The sequence below is a fragment of the Tenrec ecaudatus genome, chromosome 10 (genome assembly GCF_050624435.1).
Source record: "Tenrec ecaudatus isolate mTenEca1 chromosome 10, mTenEca1.hap1, whole genome shotgun sequence".
NCBI classification, from domain to species: Eukaryota; Metazoa; Chordata; class Mammalia; order Afrosoricida; family Tenrecidae; genus Tenrec; species Tenrec ecaudatus.
In genome coordinates, this window is record NC_134539.1 from 27765738 (window position 1) to 27780360 (window position 14623).

The window sequence follows — 14623 nt, forward strand, 5'->3', positions numbered from 1 at the left end:
CTGGATACGAACTGTCCAATAAGGTTGCTAATAGCTACCTATGACTTTTGGGCTTAAATGTGACTAGTGAGTAGGTCAAACTATGTCCCACAAGTGTAAGATATATGGCTATATCAAATGCTGATGACAACACCAATAAAATAGAAAATATACCCCAGAACACTTTTTATAGAGAGTACATATTGAAATGACATTTTAATATATCGGATTAAATAAAATAGCACAACCAATAGAATACACTCATTCTTTCTACTTTTATAAAGTGTTCAAATTAATTTTAATTTAAAAAAGTTAAACAAACTGTTGATATAGTGAGTTATGAGTTCAGCGGCAAATCACAAAGTCAGTCGTTTGAACCCACTAGTCACTCCATGAGGGAAAGTTGAGGCTCTCTGCTCTGGTAAACATTTACATCCTTAGCAACCCACAGGGGCAGTTCTACTCTGTGTTATAAGATCCCTTGAGTCAGAATTTACTCATTTTCAGTGAATGTGTTTGTTTGGTTTATGTGGATTTCATTATATTGTTATTGACAAACACTCATCTAAAAAAATTTTCCCCCATCTGCTCTCTGGACAGACACTTTCAAACTTTCTAATATGCTCCCTTTGCTGCGCCTGATTTCATTCAAGCTTGAGCCCCCAGATTTGTCCCCCAGATTCTCAGACCTTTCCCTCTGGGATGTTTCCATGGAAACTTTGCCTAGGAAGGAAGGAAAAGCAGAGTCTTAAACACTTCCCTTCTCAGGTACTGTGCTATTTCATACTGATTTCGTGGTTATTTCTTCTGTTCATGTTTAAGAATTTCTATCATATTGGACCTCATAAAAGTCTACTTCAGTGGTTCAGGCAGATAAGCATTTAAGAATCACTTGTATTTTCCCAAATTTCATAAATTCATCACCCTGGGACATTTTTTATGTGCGCCCCACTTCAGTAATCTCTCTTTGTCTGATAAGGGAACTTGATACTGGTAGCTACGGTATTGTTTCACGAATCCATTCCCTTCTGTGCAGCTTTATTTAACTCTCAAATATCATATATGCTTTGTTTACCAACTGGTCACCTAAGGCCTTCATTTTAGTCCAAAAGTCAGGCACTGAAATGGTGAATGTTGTTTCCAGGCTATGCCCCCCCCAAAATAAAACGTAGCCCTCACTGCACTGTCATCGAGTTGACTCTGACTCACTGATTCTGACTAATGTGATCCTATAGGACAGGGTAGATCTACCTGTCCTATAGTGATCCTATAGGAGAGGGTGGATTATAAGAGTAAAAAGCTTTATCTTTCTCCCTCAGACCATCTGGTGGTTTGAACTGCCAATCTTGCAGTTAGTAGCCCAATACTAATCATTACATCACCAGTCCACCTTTGGCCATAGACAGCTGATCTTTATATCTACCTATGGATACTTGTGATTCATATATACAGTTCAGAGGAAAATCTACAATCTGCCCACCTAGCAGACCTATGTTATACATAAGTATCTGGGTAGGGAAGGCTTTTCCAAGATCAGTATATGAATATTTTAAGCACAATTCTGATTCTGAATTCCCACAATTCTCATTAATCTGAAAATGTGTGATCACATAGATGTGGCCAGGGCATACTATGCAGGTAGCACAGTGGTGAAAACCTCAGCTGGGAATCAGAAGGCACCAGTTTGAACCCACATTTAACTCAAGGGGAGAAAGATGTGGCAGGCTGCTTCTGTAAAGATTTAAGCCTTGGAAACTCCATGGAGTGCTACTAGTCTGTCCTGTACATTCACTAGGAGTTGGATTTAAGTTCAAGAGCAATGGATTTGGGATAAAGTAGGAAGAACAGAGGTTTAAAAGTTAGAGTCGTTCCTTTAATTTACCTGTGTGATAGTCATATAATCTGGTGTCAATTTGAGACTATTAAGAGTGAAAGGGTGGAGTTTAACCTGTCATCCAGTCGTAGCTTGATGACCTCATTTGGAGGTGCTACAGAGATAAACAGCTCACTGGAGGTCAGACCTGCACACTCTGCTTTGTTTTCCTGCTGAAAAGACACCTGGAAACACACTGATGGAGCCAGACCCTTGGAACTGGAGGATCCACATGGAGACCCATACCCCCACTACGATACTTCCACTACTACTGGATCCACAAGCCTTTCAACCCAATGGCATGTGATCTTCATGTATTTGGCATCATTACATGTGTTGCCTGATTCTGAAGAGGAATTTATAGACTGGTATCAAACATATGAACTAATACTGGACTTATGGACTTGATCTGAACTGGTCTGGGATGCTTTCTTGCTGCACAATTACTTCTTAATCTAAAGCTCTCTTACATATATGTGAGTGTCTTGGATTTGTTTCTCTCGTCAACCCAGACTAAGACCACCTCTACAATGGACAAGAGATACCATCTACATTAGGAGTCCTAGTAGCTCTGTCAGGTGAGTATTGGACGACCAATCCGGGTTGACAGGTCAAACCCATCATCTGTTCCCAAGGAGAAGGTTGGGACAATCTGCTCCTGTAAAGATTTACAGCCGTGGAAATACTTTATAGAGTCGCTATGAATCAGATTCAACTCAATGGCCGTGGGTTTGGGGTATGTGCATCAAAGACGGTAACACTAGAAGACATGGGAAGTACTTGACGGATCAATGACAATCTCTACACATTCTAGCTGCTTTGCTCAAGCAGGACGTTTTACAGAAGTTGAAGGCAGTTTTCATTTCTCAATACTTTTTTCTTACAGCATACTACATTATTTTCTAAAGCAGGATTGCAGAGATTTAATTTACTCCTCTAATTATTATTTGGGGAGCAGACTATAAAAGTACAGTCTCTCAAGGAGACAAAATTAGGACACTGATTATAGCATCGCTAAGTAACACCACTTAAGTATACCCACATGCAAATAAAAGGTTGATATTCGACTAACTGCTAATTAGTACACAGCTAATATCATCAGAATTTGAGTAATCCAGCTGAAGTACTTTCAAGAGTAAGCATTCAAATGAGCTGGAACTTTTTGAAACCCATAGATTCCTTAATGGGGTAACTATGTTATCACAAGACGTTCACCCACTCTTGATATAAAACTTCCGTTTACTCTGTCGTGATTCCCTAAAATTTCTCTGCATGTGGATTTGCTGGGCGAAAAGATGTCCTTACTAATGTTTGAAACATGACATGATTTGCATAGAAAGACACAATTAAAATATTACCATATTACTCAAATATACCTTTAAAGATAAAAATAGTCGCGTTTTTCCCACCTTTCTTTCCTGCCTTGCATAGATCTGCATTTGGAACCTGTACTTCGTCATATACTATAAGCTCAAAAAATGGCATATGCATACAGTAAAATAAAAAGCTCATACATTTATTTTAAATTACTTAGCTTACATAGTAATAAACTGTGCATATCCTTGTATGATAGAATATGTCTTGGTTGCAAAAATTTTTACAATGTCTCCATGTTGCAAATAGTTTTCTGGGAATGGGTTGTAAAGAAATATCCAGAAACTCATTGGTAGGCTGTAGCTGAACCTCAGGTAAATGAAATGAAACACAACTTAGTTATGTCACTATACCTGGACATAGTTGTTGAAAGTGACAATAATCAACAGCTTAGATATAACCTAATAGAAGAATAAACAAAGCTCACTGCCAGAGAGTCGATTCTGACCAACAGCGACCCTGTAAGCACAGGGTGGATCTGCTCCTGTGGGTTCCTGAAACTGTGTCTGTTTATGGGAGTAGAGAACCTCACCTGTCTCCCGCCAAGTGGCTAGTGGTTTCAAACTGCTGACCTTGTGTGTAGTCACCCAATGTGCAATGAGTGCACCACCCAAGGGCTCCTGGGAAAACCTCCAAGTTATGTTCAATTATACTAGACTTGTTATTTAATTTTAAGAAATTCCTTTTCCTCTTAATACGTATTCCCACAGGGGTGCACATAAATAAGTAGGAGGTTTAGTCCAGACTGGTCTCCAATGGAAAAGGCAAGATGCCTTTGGACAAGGATTCGAGCAACACTGCCCTTGAGTCACCTGACTGCCTGTGAATATGTGAAATTTATCTAAAATGAAAAACAACACATGTTTTTATTAAAATGCATATATTTTGACAACATGATATTAAATTAGGCTGCAAGAATATACATAGGTCCATGATTATGAATCCTGTTACCTAGACCTGTTTCTAAAAACCAAAAGTTCTCTCAGTGTGACTTCAAGTTTATGATGGTAGTGAAAACTATTCTCCTTACAAAAATGAAACCTTCAAAAAAAAATGAAACCTTCAACATGAAGGAAATTCTCCAGGTTGTTCCACTATAGAAAAGAGAACCATCACACCTGTCCCAAAGAACTGAATCCCCTCAATTGTCTTTGTGAACGTTTCTCCTACCTACTTCCACCCACCAGCAAAGGAGCCTTAGTTAAAAAGAATCCCAGATGTCTGGGGAATTGTTTATGAATCCATAGCATAAGAGGAATAAAGATATAATATTTTCAGGGAAGGGCTGAGAATTATAAATACTAGTAAATCAATTTATAATAAAACAAAAAAGTATAAATACCAGTGATTTAGGATATACATTCATATAAAAATACAATTAAAGTTATGATATTTACTTGTGTAAAGTATTTCCAACCATATTGTTACAATGTATATTTTAGTCTTAATAGCACACTTCCATTGAAGCATAGTTAGAGCATACACAAACCTTTGAAAAATATGTTGATTTTATGGTATCTAACCGAATGGATTTCCAATATGATGGAAATCATCCAAGGATTTGTTTAAAGATATCCAACAGTAAAGAAATAGTGATAAACTGCTGTTTTAAAAACAAACATAATAAAAAAGAAAGTTACAGTGACTATAATAGACTTAAGGATGAATCAGAAGTAATTTCAGAGCTGGCACCAATTTCGCATAAGTGTGTAAAGGTGTCGTTTAAGTGGTAAAAGAAAACTTCAGCAGAAAAAAGTGTTCATAGCTATGAAAGCCACACAGTGAGATGCACGGAAGGTCAATGTCTAGTCTGTTCAGTAAACTCGATTGGGTAAAGCCAACTCAACAATTTGGAGCCAGAATCAGATATTAAAAGGTTTAACCATCAAAGAGTGGATCTCTAGTTCAGAGAAAAAATATCAGTTTCCCTAAGTTTGTAATTTATTCGGTCTGTGTTACCTTGTGAAGGTTATTCAATATTTCCCACTATACAAAGAACCATAGAAACTGCTTCCACAGCAACGTAATTGAAAGTGGGTGTCCAAAGAGTATCTAAATTTCACACATATGATCATAGTGAATAGTGTTGTATTTGAAGGTCATTTCTTTCCCTATGTCCAAAATGTATTTTACAGGCTTTAGTTCACCAAAAGTCGAATTAAATCGTGTTTACTTACATAAGTACTGTATATGTTTACAAGTCAAACCAGTTAATTATAACATGTACTGGATATAGCATTTATGTAAACTAATGCTGTAAAAATATGCAAATAATCCAATTATAAAGAAAATCTTCAAATTCCAAAATGTTGGACTTATTTTGTTGAGTAGAGTTACTAAGTTTCTGTCTGATATATCATATTTCTTAAGCAGAATCATTACAAAATACTTTTCAGGAGAAAGGGCAATCGAAAAAGAGCTGGAAAATCTGTAAAAGATCTGCAATTTGATTATGTGTTTGGCACACCTTTGATGATTGTTTATATCAAATTCCAAATGGAATAAATTATTTATATTGATACCAAATGGAGTCTATTTTCCAGGGTTCTCTTGACCGTCTGTGGCTTGCAACACAAAGTGGCTTGACCTCAATATCTCAACAAAAGGATGCTAGGATTTGAAGGGCAGCTCGCCTGTAGAAGCATCTGTGAAGCAATGGGAATTACTTTGAAAACCACCACCACATTGGCTTAGATATGGTGATTCACAAAGAAATCCCAGCACGTCATAGTAGAAGCTGACAAACCAGCAACAGCACTGCCCTGGCATCATGGAAAGGAGGGCGATGTTCAACTTCCATCTCTTTCATATGATCATAAAAGAATGATAACAGGTGTGCCAGGTACAGCAAGATGTGGAAGCTCTTGTTGAGTTGATGAATATGAGCAATTTTGTAAAACCTTTGTCTTCCAGTTTTTAAAAATTGCAAAATAATGAGATAAACTGAACACTGACTTAAAAAAAAATTAAACGAAGTTGCACGCTTCCTGCAGTAGGTAGCAATAGACTTTCATTTTAGTGAATTTCAATGCAAAGATTATAGCGATGAAATTCAAGCCTAAAGAACACATATCTATGCATGCAAATGAGAGGAACAGTTATTAATATGCTTGTCAGAACTATAAGCAAAATAAATAATAATAGTATATGTGATTCTCACTTATCTATCAAAGCATATGAGTGTTACTGGATAATTTGCTTTAAAATAATCTGTTACTTAGCTTTACATTTTGTAATTAAATAATCATATCTTTTACAACAGACATTAAATGTATTTAAGCTGAGTACCATATTGTTCAAGTGAATATTTTTTGTGCTCAAATGAATATCTTTAACTCCAAACATACAGTATTTATAAAAACAAATATGTTATACATGTCAGTTTAACTCTGAGTTAGGACCATACCAATAAAATATGGGGAAAATTTCAGCTATGTTACTATCTTTAGAAAAATCACTACCATTGAACACCTCACTTTATGCTTTTTCCAATGATAGCATTTCTCTGAAGAGCAGAAAGAAACGTAAAAGTTTCATTTAGCATTAATGAAAAGAAAACAATCTATAAATCTTACTAGCCTGGGGAGCAAACCATCAGTGTGGTAATCCATGACTGTGAACATTTCAACATTCTCAAAGTACAAAATAAAATATCAATATTAATTTGAAGTATATTCTATACAGTAATTCATAAACATACAATTCCAAGCAGTTCCCCACTGCCCACACATGTCAATGTTTAGCACATCCCTACTTACTAACACCAAGCACATATACACCAACCTAGCTATCATCTCAGAGTAGTTGAATAATGAAATATGTCTACAAGAATAAAACACTTAGGGAATTATACATTCAACAATATTTATTCAATGCCCTTCTGTACCAAAAGAGCATGAATGGTGCTGTGGGCATGACAACCTTCTACTTAACTGCAATATTGGTGGTTCAAACCCACTCGTTGATTCTAACAGTCTTGGAAACCCAAAATAGTGTGTCTATGAGTCAGATTCAATGCCCACTCCCAAATTATGCACCAGACAACACCTCATAGCTCCCCGTATAGGACTGCTGTGATTTGGAATTGGCCGAATGGCAGGGAATCTAGTTTTGTGCTTGGCCAGGCATCATTCTGATTAGCTGCTGGAATATTCAAGAAAAATGAATATAGTCACAGCATTAGGGAATTACATGGAAGGAATCTGGTGATTGCAAACTGGCTGAAACTTGCTATCAAAGGGATACACACAGAGCCGACACATAGCGGCCAGTTCACCTAGTGGATATGCGTATTGAAGCCGATTTCTCTGAGGATTTACCATGTAGAGAGCACGGAAGGAAAAGCAGGATCAGCCATGCGAGGGGGTGGTAATAGTGTTCTAATCAGGCGCTGACATAACACTAAGGCCTGGATAAAGAAAGAATGTGTTTTGTTGTTGTTGTTTTCTATGCAATGGCTGGAAAGGAAAACACCAATACCAGAGTAAGGGAAAACAGGCTCTCATCACTAAATAGGGAGCAGCAGGGACACAAATTCAAAGTCAGAAGATAGAGAAATGATGGGGCAGCGTCGCAAGCCTGCTCTGTAGAAGGAGCACTTGGCTAGAGGCTTTCCCACTCCAATGCTCCTGTCACTCACCTTTCAAACTGGTTCCGGCAAAGCTTCCTGAAGAACCAGGCACTGGTCTCGCCTTTGAGATCCAAGCATACCCGTGTGGATTTAGAAAATATCTCCAGAGGTTCATTGACATCTGATGCATTGGTTCGGTGCTTAGCTATTAATCCAGAAGTAAGCAGTTCAAATTTACCTAGTGTTTCCGCAGAAGAAAAGACCGGGCGGTCTCCCTCCAATAGTGACTAAAACCAAAGAGCTGCAGGGCACAGTTCAACCCTCTGTCAAGCCAATAGGAGTCAGGATCAATCTGAAGGGACCTAACAACATGCCGACCATCAGTAAAGGTAAAGCAGTGCATCTCCACCTTCCTCGTGCCATGACCCTTTCATACAGTTCCTCATGTGGTAAGCCCCCACCATCAAATTATTTTCATTGCTACTTCATAACTGGAATTTTGCTGTTAGGAATCGTAATGTAAATATCTGATATGCAGGATGTATTTTCATTGTAACAAATTGAACATAATCAGAAAACACTGTGATTATATATTACGAAATGTTTATTTCTAATGACAAATAAATGAAATTTTGTCTTGAAGCATGGTGTGCCATGGGTTACAGTCTTCCTGCTGGGTACTCGTAGGTGGGCGCATCTGAATGAGGGCGGATCCGCCTAGAGATGGAAAGAGGAGCGGTGTCTCAGTTCTGAAGACCACCAGAAATATGTTTTTCCCAATGGTCTTAGGCGACCCCTGTGAAAGGGTCATTCGACCCCCAAAGGGATCGTGACCCATGGTTTAAGAACCACTGGTCTAAATGCTTCTGTGAATAACATTTCCACTACTAGTGAGAGTGAAAGCATGGCTGAAAATAGTAATAGAAAAGTCATAATAGTAATAGAGAAGTCATAATTCAAGTAGAATTTATAAAATTTCATCTCACTGTTTTCCTTTTATTTCTCTATAACAAGATAATTTTGCTCTCTACTTCTGACGGTTTTGCCAGCTAGGTTACACTGTTTTGCTTTGCTTCTGAACTTGAATACACCCTATCTTCACATAGGCCTCCCTTTAGACTGCAGCCAGCACTTAAAAAATCCACTCGCTTTTTTCTGTCAGTTATGCAGGCACGTTTATCTAAAGGGAAATCTGGTATGCCCTCAGAATGAAATGTTCTGGCTGAACTCATTTTCTGCTGTACTGATTAATTGGAATTTTTAAAACATCATGTCTCCCAAATACTTCATTCAATGTTATGACTTAAATAGCTTAAATCACATGCTTTTAACAAATGCCCAAGTTACACTGTTTCATTGCCCCTTTATAAGGTTATTCAGAATCCAGGAAAGAGTTCCCATTTGAGGTCAACGTTTTCTTTAGTACTCAAAATAAGTAACATGATAAATGTGGAAAATAGTAACATTGTCAAGGATTCCATTTCACTGAGCTCTACCATCGATGCCCATTAAAGCAGCAACAATAAATTAAAAGATATATTGCATTGAGGAAATGCTTTAAATGCTATCAAAAACGTACAGATGTAAGGTGGTGAAGAAAGCTGATGGAACCCCACTATCAAAAGATATAACATCTAGGGTCTTAAAGACTTGAAGGTAAACAAGTGGCCATCTAGCTCAGAAGCCACAAAGTCCACATGGAAGAAGCATATCAGCCTGTGTGATCACGAGGTGTCGAAGGGATCAGGTATCAGGCATCAAAGAACAAAAAAATCATATCATTGTGAATGAGGGGGAGTGCAAAACCCATCTGTAGGCAACTTTGGGGGGAGGAGACTAGCCGGTCAGGGTGCAGTGTAGCAAGGATGAAACTTGAAACTTTCCCCCAATTCCTAAATGCCCTCCCCCATCCCCCCACCCCCACTCCACTATCATGATCCCAATTCTACCTTACAAATCTGGCTAGACCAGAAGATGTACACTGGTACAGGTAGGAACTGGAAACACAGGGAATCCAGGACTGATGATCCCTTCAGGGCAAGTGGTGAGAGTGGCATTAGCAGGAGGGTGGAGGGAGGGTGGGGTGGAAAGGGGGAACTGATTACAGGGATCTACATATAACCTTCTCCCTGGGGGATGGACAACAAACAGAATAGTGGGTGAAGGGAGATGTCAGACTGTAAGATATGACAAATTAATAATTTATAAATTATCAAGGTTTAATGAGGGGAGGGAGGGGAAAAATGAGAAGCTGATGCCAGAGCCTTAGGTGGAGAGCAAATGTTTTGAGAATGATGAGGGCAACAAATGTACAAATGTACTTTACACAATTGATGTATGTATGGATTGTAATAAGAGTTGTATGAGCCCCCAATAAAATGATTTTTTTAAATGTAGAGATACATTTACACCGAGGACCTAGGTGCACTGCATGTATGGGAACGATGGACAATAAATAAGGGTGTGTGGTGTCATGAATTATTCGATAAGGCTCTTTCATGGAGGTTTTGCAATACTCCCAAATGATTGCTCTTCTGATGGGTCTGGGCAAGAGGAGGTGGGGGAGGAGCTGATAGAATTAAATGGTCCAGTGGTGAGTGACTGTTAGCAGGGCTTATTGGGACTGTAAAGCACTTGATTGAGCAAGGTTGTCCTCTTGCTAGGTATAAATGAGCCATCTCAAAAGCAAGATGGTGATCTCACTGCCATCCACAAAGAAGAGCCAGGAGCAGAGCATGGCCTTTGGATCAGCAGATCAGTAAATACTCTTCCACCAGGAGAAAGAGAGCTGGGTCAAAGGAATTGGCCCTGGGCTAATTACAGGCTGCACTGACCTCTTTTCTACAACAGGAGGAAACTTGAGTTTGGTTCAAAGTTCCCTTAGTACCAAGAAGGCATCATCAATTATCAATTGTTCCGAAGATGACGAGTGAAAGTCACACCAAAAAAACTACAAAATATTAATAAAGATTATAATACTAGGGTAAAATTTGTGAAGTGTGACATGTAGTTATGAAAAATTATTTGCATATCTAACAACATAAAGATGTGAGATATCTGTACATCAGATATTGCCAAGAAAAATTTAACATGTAAAAAACTGATGATTAGTAAATATTTGCATCCTCCATAAAGAACTAGGAAATAAGAGACATCATAAATATAGAACATACAAAATAGCAATAAGACAGTAAAGAGAATGTTATTCAAACCTGTAAATCATAAAAATAAAAGCCCAAATGTATATGAAAAAAATTGCTTCACTTCATTTATATTATAAAATAAGTAAATGAAAATAATGACAAGGTGTCTCCAGCAGATAGGTAACAATTATAGATATCAGAAAGAAGAATGCCTTCTTTATTGCTAGGCATGCAGGCTGTCACAGTTCTTAAAGGCTCAAATAGTAGCAAATGACAAAAATGGAAAACAAACAATTTTTATCAAAAGGTCTCCATATAGACAATGAAGGAAATTCTTATATTTGTATAAACACATTTACAGAGACATATACTTTTAAATATATCTAAAGTTGGAAGCCTAAATGTCCATTGGTAATAAATAAACTAAATATTTAATGTTATTCTGCAACTATTATAAGAAGGAATATAATAATAAACTGAACTGACACCATATTTAAATACTATATGAACATTTTAAATTCATAAACTGTGAATGAAACTCTGTCCATAGTGACTAATTTAGAACAAATTCCAGTCTGAAAACAATATGTATGGCCACTTTGAAAAATACATGCACATAGGAATCAGTCTAGAAGGCAAAACTTGTTTGGGATATATACATCTAGAGAAGAGGAGAAGTAGAGGGGGGGGTAATATTTTATTTCCCATACTTCTTAATACCACCCACATATAATATAATATTTAACATTCAAAATACAGAAAAATAAAATACTTTCAAGTACTATAAAAATATTAAACTGAGGAACACTATCAGAGATACTAGATTGTAACCACATGATGAACCCATTTACCTCTTTAGAGCTTTGGGGGTTTTATCTCTCTACAGCACCTACAGTCACAGAGTGGAAGAAGCAAGTCACTCTGTACAACACAACCCAGGACACGACAAGAGTATAAGAAATGGGGAGACTTCAGCTCAAAAGCCAGTTCTGACACATATTCAGTAAATGGACTTTGTTCGTCTGAGCCTTACTTTCTCACATGTAGCATGTTTATAATAGGATCCACCTGCTAAGAATTGGAGAATGCTTAGTCTATAGACAGTGGGTGAAGCTTAGGGCGGCCCCCAAAGGTTTAAGGTTTGGAGCCACTCCAGGGGATGAGGCTGTCAGAGGCCGTAAAGATATACAGCTTTGTAAACTCTATGGCAAAAGTCCTTTGTTTCCAGGTTCTCTGTGAGTAGGAATCAATCCAATGGCAGCGTTTGGTTGTTTAGAGTAGATTCCAGTTCATAGTCATGTTATATGATTTTTTTTCCCTGCTGTAAAGCACAAGAGAACATAGTCTTTTGCTGGAGAGCAAATGGTAGGTTTAAACTGCTGACCTATGGTGAGCAGCCCAATGCTTAACAGACAGTACCACCAGGGCTCCAGGGCTCTCCTTTTGGTCCGTACCGAATAGGTATCTGTTTGTGTGTGTGTGTGTGTGTGTGTGTGTGGTGTGTGCATGTGAATCTTCAGTTACTATAAGAAACTTTGACCTTTTAGAGATGAAATATAAGGTCTACATGTACTGACTTAAGGGGGATGTTATATATCAGTCAATTATGTGGTGATATTTTCTCAATGTATAATGAAATATTGATTTTTTACCTCTAACTCCAAAATAATCAAAATTTCATATTTCTACTCATGGAAGCATAACATTATAAAAGTGGAGGCCGTGGTTAGGGTGGCAGGAAGGATATTTCCAAACGTCATGAGCTCAAGTTCCACATCTACAGCCAAAAAGATGGGCATTAAATATATGAGTGTGCTTGAATCATTCCCTCAACAAAGATATTGTAGAGGTTGTTTGAGTCACTGACCAATCAAATGTTTAATAACTTTCATCTAAATAATATCTTTACAGAAGTGAATGAAACACAACAGGGAACATCTAGAGAAAAAAATGTATTTTCTTTGGAAAGAAGTTATTGTCTCTGCCTTGGATGAATACATAAAAAAAGAAAGTGAAAAAGACACCATTTAAAGAGAAAGGCAAGAATTACAAGCAGAAAGCAAAACCAAACCAAAGTGTAATGTGGTAAAAGAAAACTATAACTTTTTAAGAAACAACTGATAATGGGCCAGATTCTAGATATGATGGCTACCTTCATGACAGCCCTCAGTCTGGCATAATTCTTGAATAGCTTTTTTCAAATACTGTTTATGGTAAAAAGATTCCATCACTATTTGGGACACAGTGCCAGGGAAGGCTGTACAAAAATTGCTGCCCAGTAAGCAGACTTAACAAGACAGGTGATTACGATCCCATTTCACTATGATCATATTTCACTCCAATCCCATTTCACGATGATCCCATTTCACTACTACATGATCACTACAAATGATAGGAGTTACTTTGTTCATGACATTGGTAAGAATCATCAGCTAAAATAAGGGAGCTTAAGGACTGACACTATACACATGAGTTCCAACTACTATCAAACCACAAGGGAGGGGACCACCTGCTTTTTTCTTGATACCATATTTGCACAACGATGAAAAAAAATCTCAGGTGGAAGCAGGATGAGGAAAACCGCTGCTCAATAACAAAGCATTTTAATTAGAATGCTGGCCATAGCCCTCTACCTGAGAATTAAGATTTAAGCAAAGCCAAGAAGAAGGAAATCAATCAATTAAGTATATTCTTACATTTAACATTGCCCCAAAACTTGGCTGGAAAAATTAGATGTACCTTCTAATAAATGCAGCCTCTTCGTAGACACATATTTCCTCTCAGTGAGCAAAACTTTTCTCTAAACTCGTTTTAGTTATAAGGGCAATGCCTACGAATAGCTTGACCAAATAAGCCCTTTACTAGTTCGAAAACGTGCTAACTTCCGGAGCCCCCAAGTTCAAGGAGCTCGACAGTAGAAGGCGTCGTGGGACCTCCGGGCTCTGTTTGAACCCACCAGCTGCTGATCCGAGGCACTTCTACGCTGGCCTCCAAGTTCGCGGTGGGAATGGAGTCCTAATCCACACTCCAGAGCACTGGTGTTGGTTTTCTTCTTTATTTGGAGTTAGTCAAATTCCATAGCCTTCTACATATTATCTTGAGTTACTTTGGGACGGACTTATTACCACGTGTTAAAGGAGCACTGATATGGACTTACTGCCACTTATTAAAGTTGCTCACTACTAACTACTAGTCGAATAGCCATCTAAAACCTACCAGCCCCTCAACAGGAAAGAGAAGTAGCAGACTGCTGGGGCGCAGAGCGACGGTCTTTGGTCTTGACAACTCTGCGGGCAGGTCTACTATGCTTACACGCTCACTATGTGTCAGATTCCACCCAGTCGCAAGGGGCTTTGGGTTAGCCCTTCTTAGGTTGTAAAAGCTGTAGCACAATGATAAAGCTTTGGGCAGCTAACCTCAAGGTCAGCAGTTTGAAACCACTGTTTGAGAGAAAGGTGGGACTTTCTATTCCCATACTGAGTTACAGTCTCAAACACAGGGGCGGTTCCCTGTGAGTAGGCATCACTGGATGGCAGTGAGTTTTTTGTTGTAGTTGAAACCTGTTGGTTGTTCTACTAATTAGAAAGAATGGACTCCTACACAGATCTGTCAGTTGTTATGTTAATAATGCAAGTTGTAAACTCATATAAATATAGAAGAAAAGAGCAGCATTATTTATTTTGC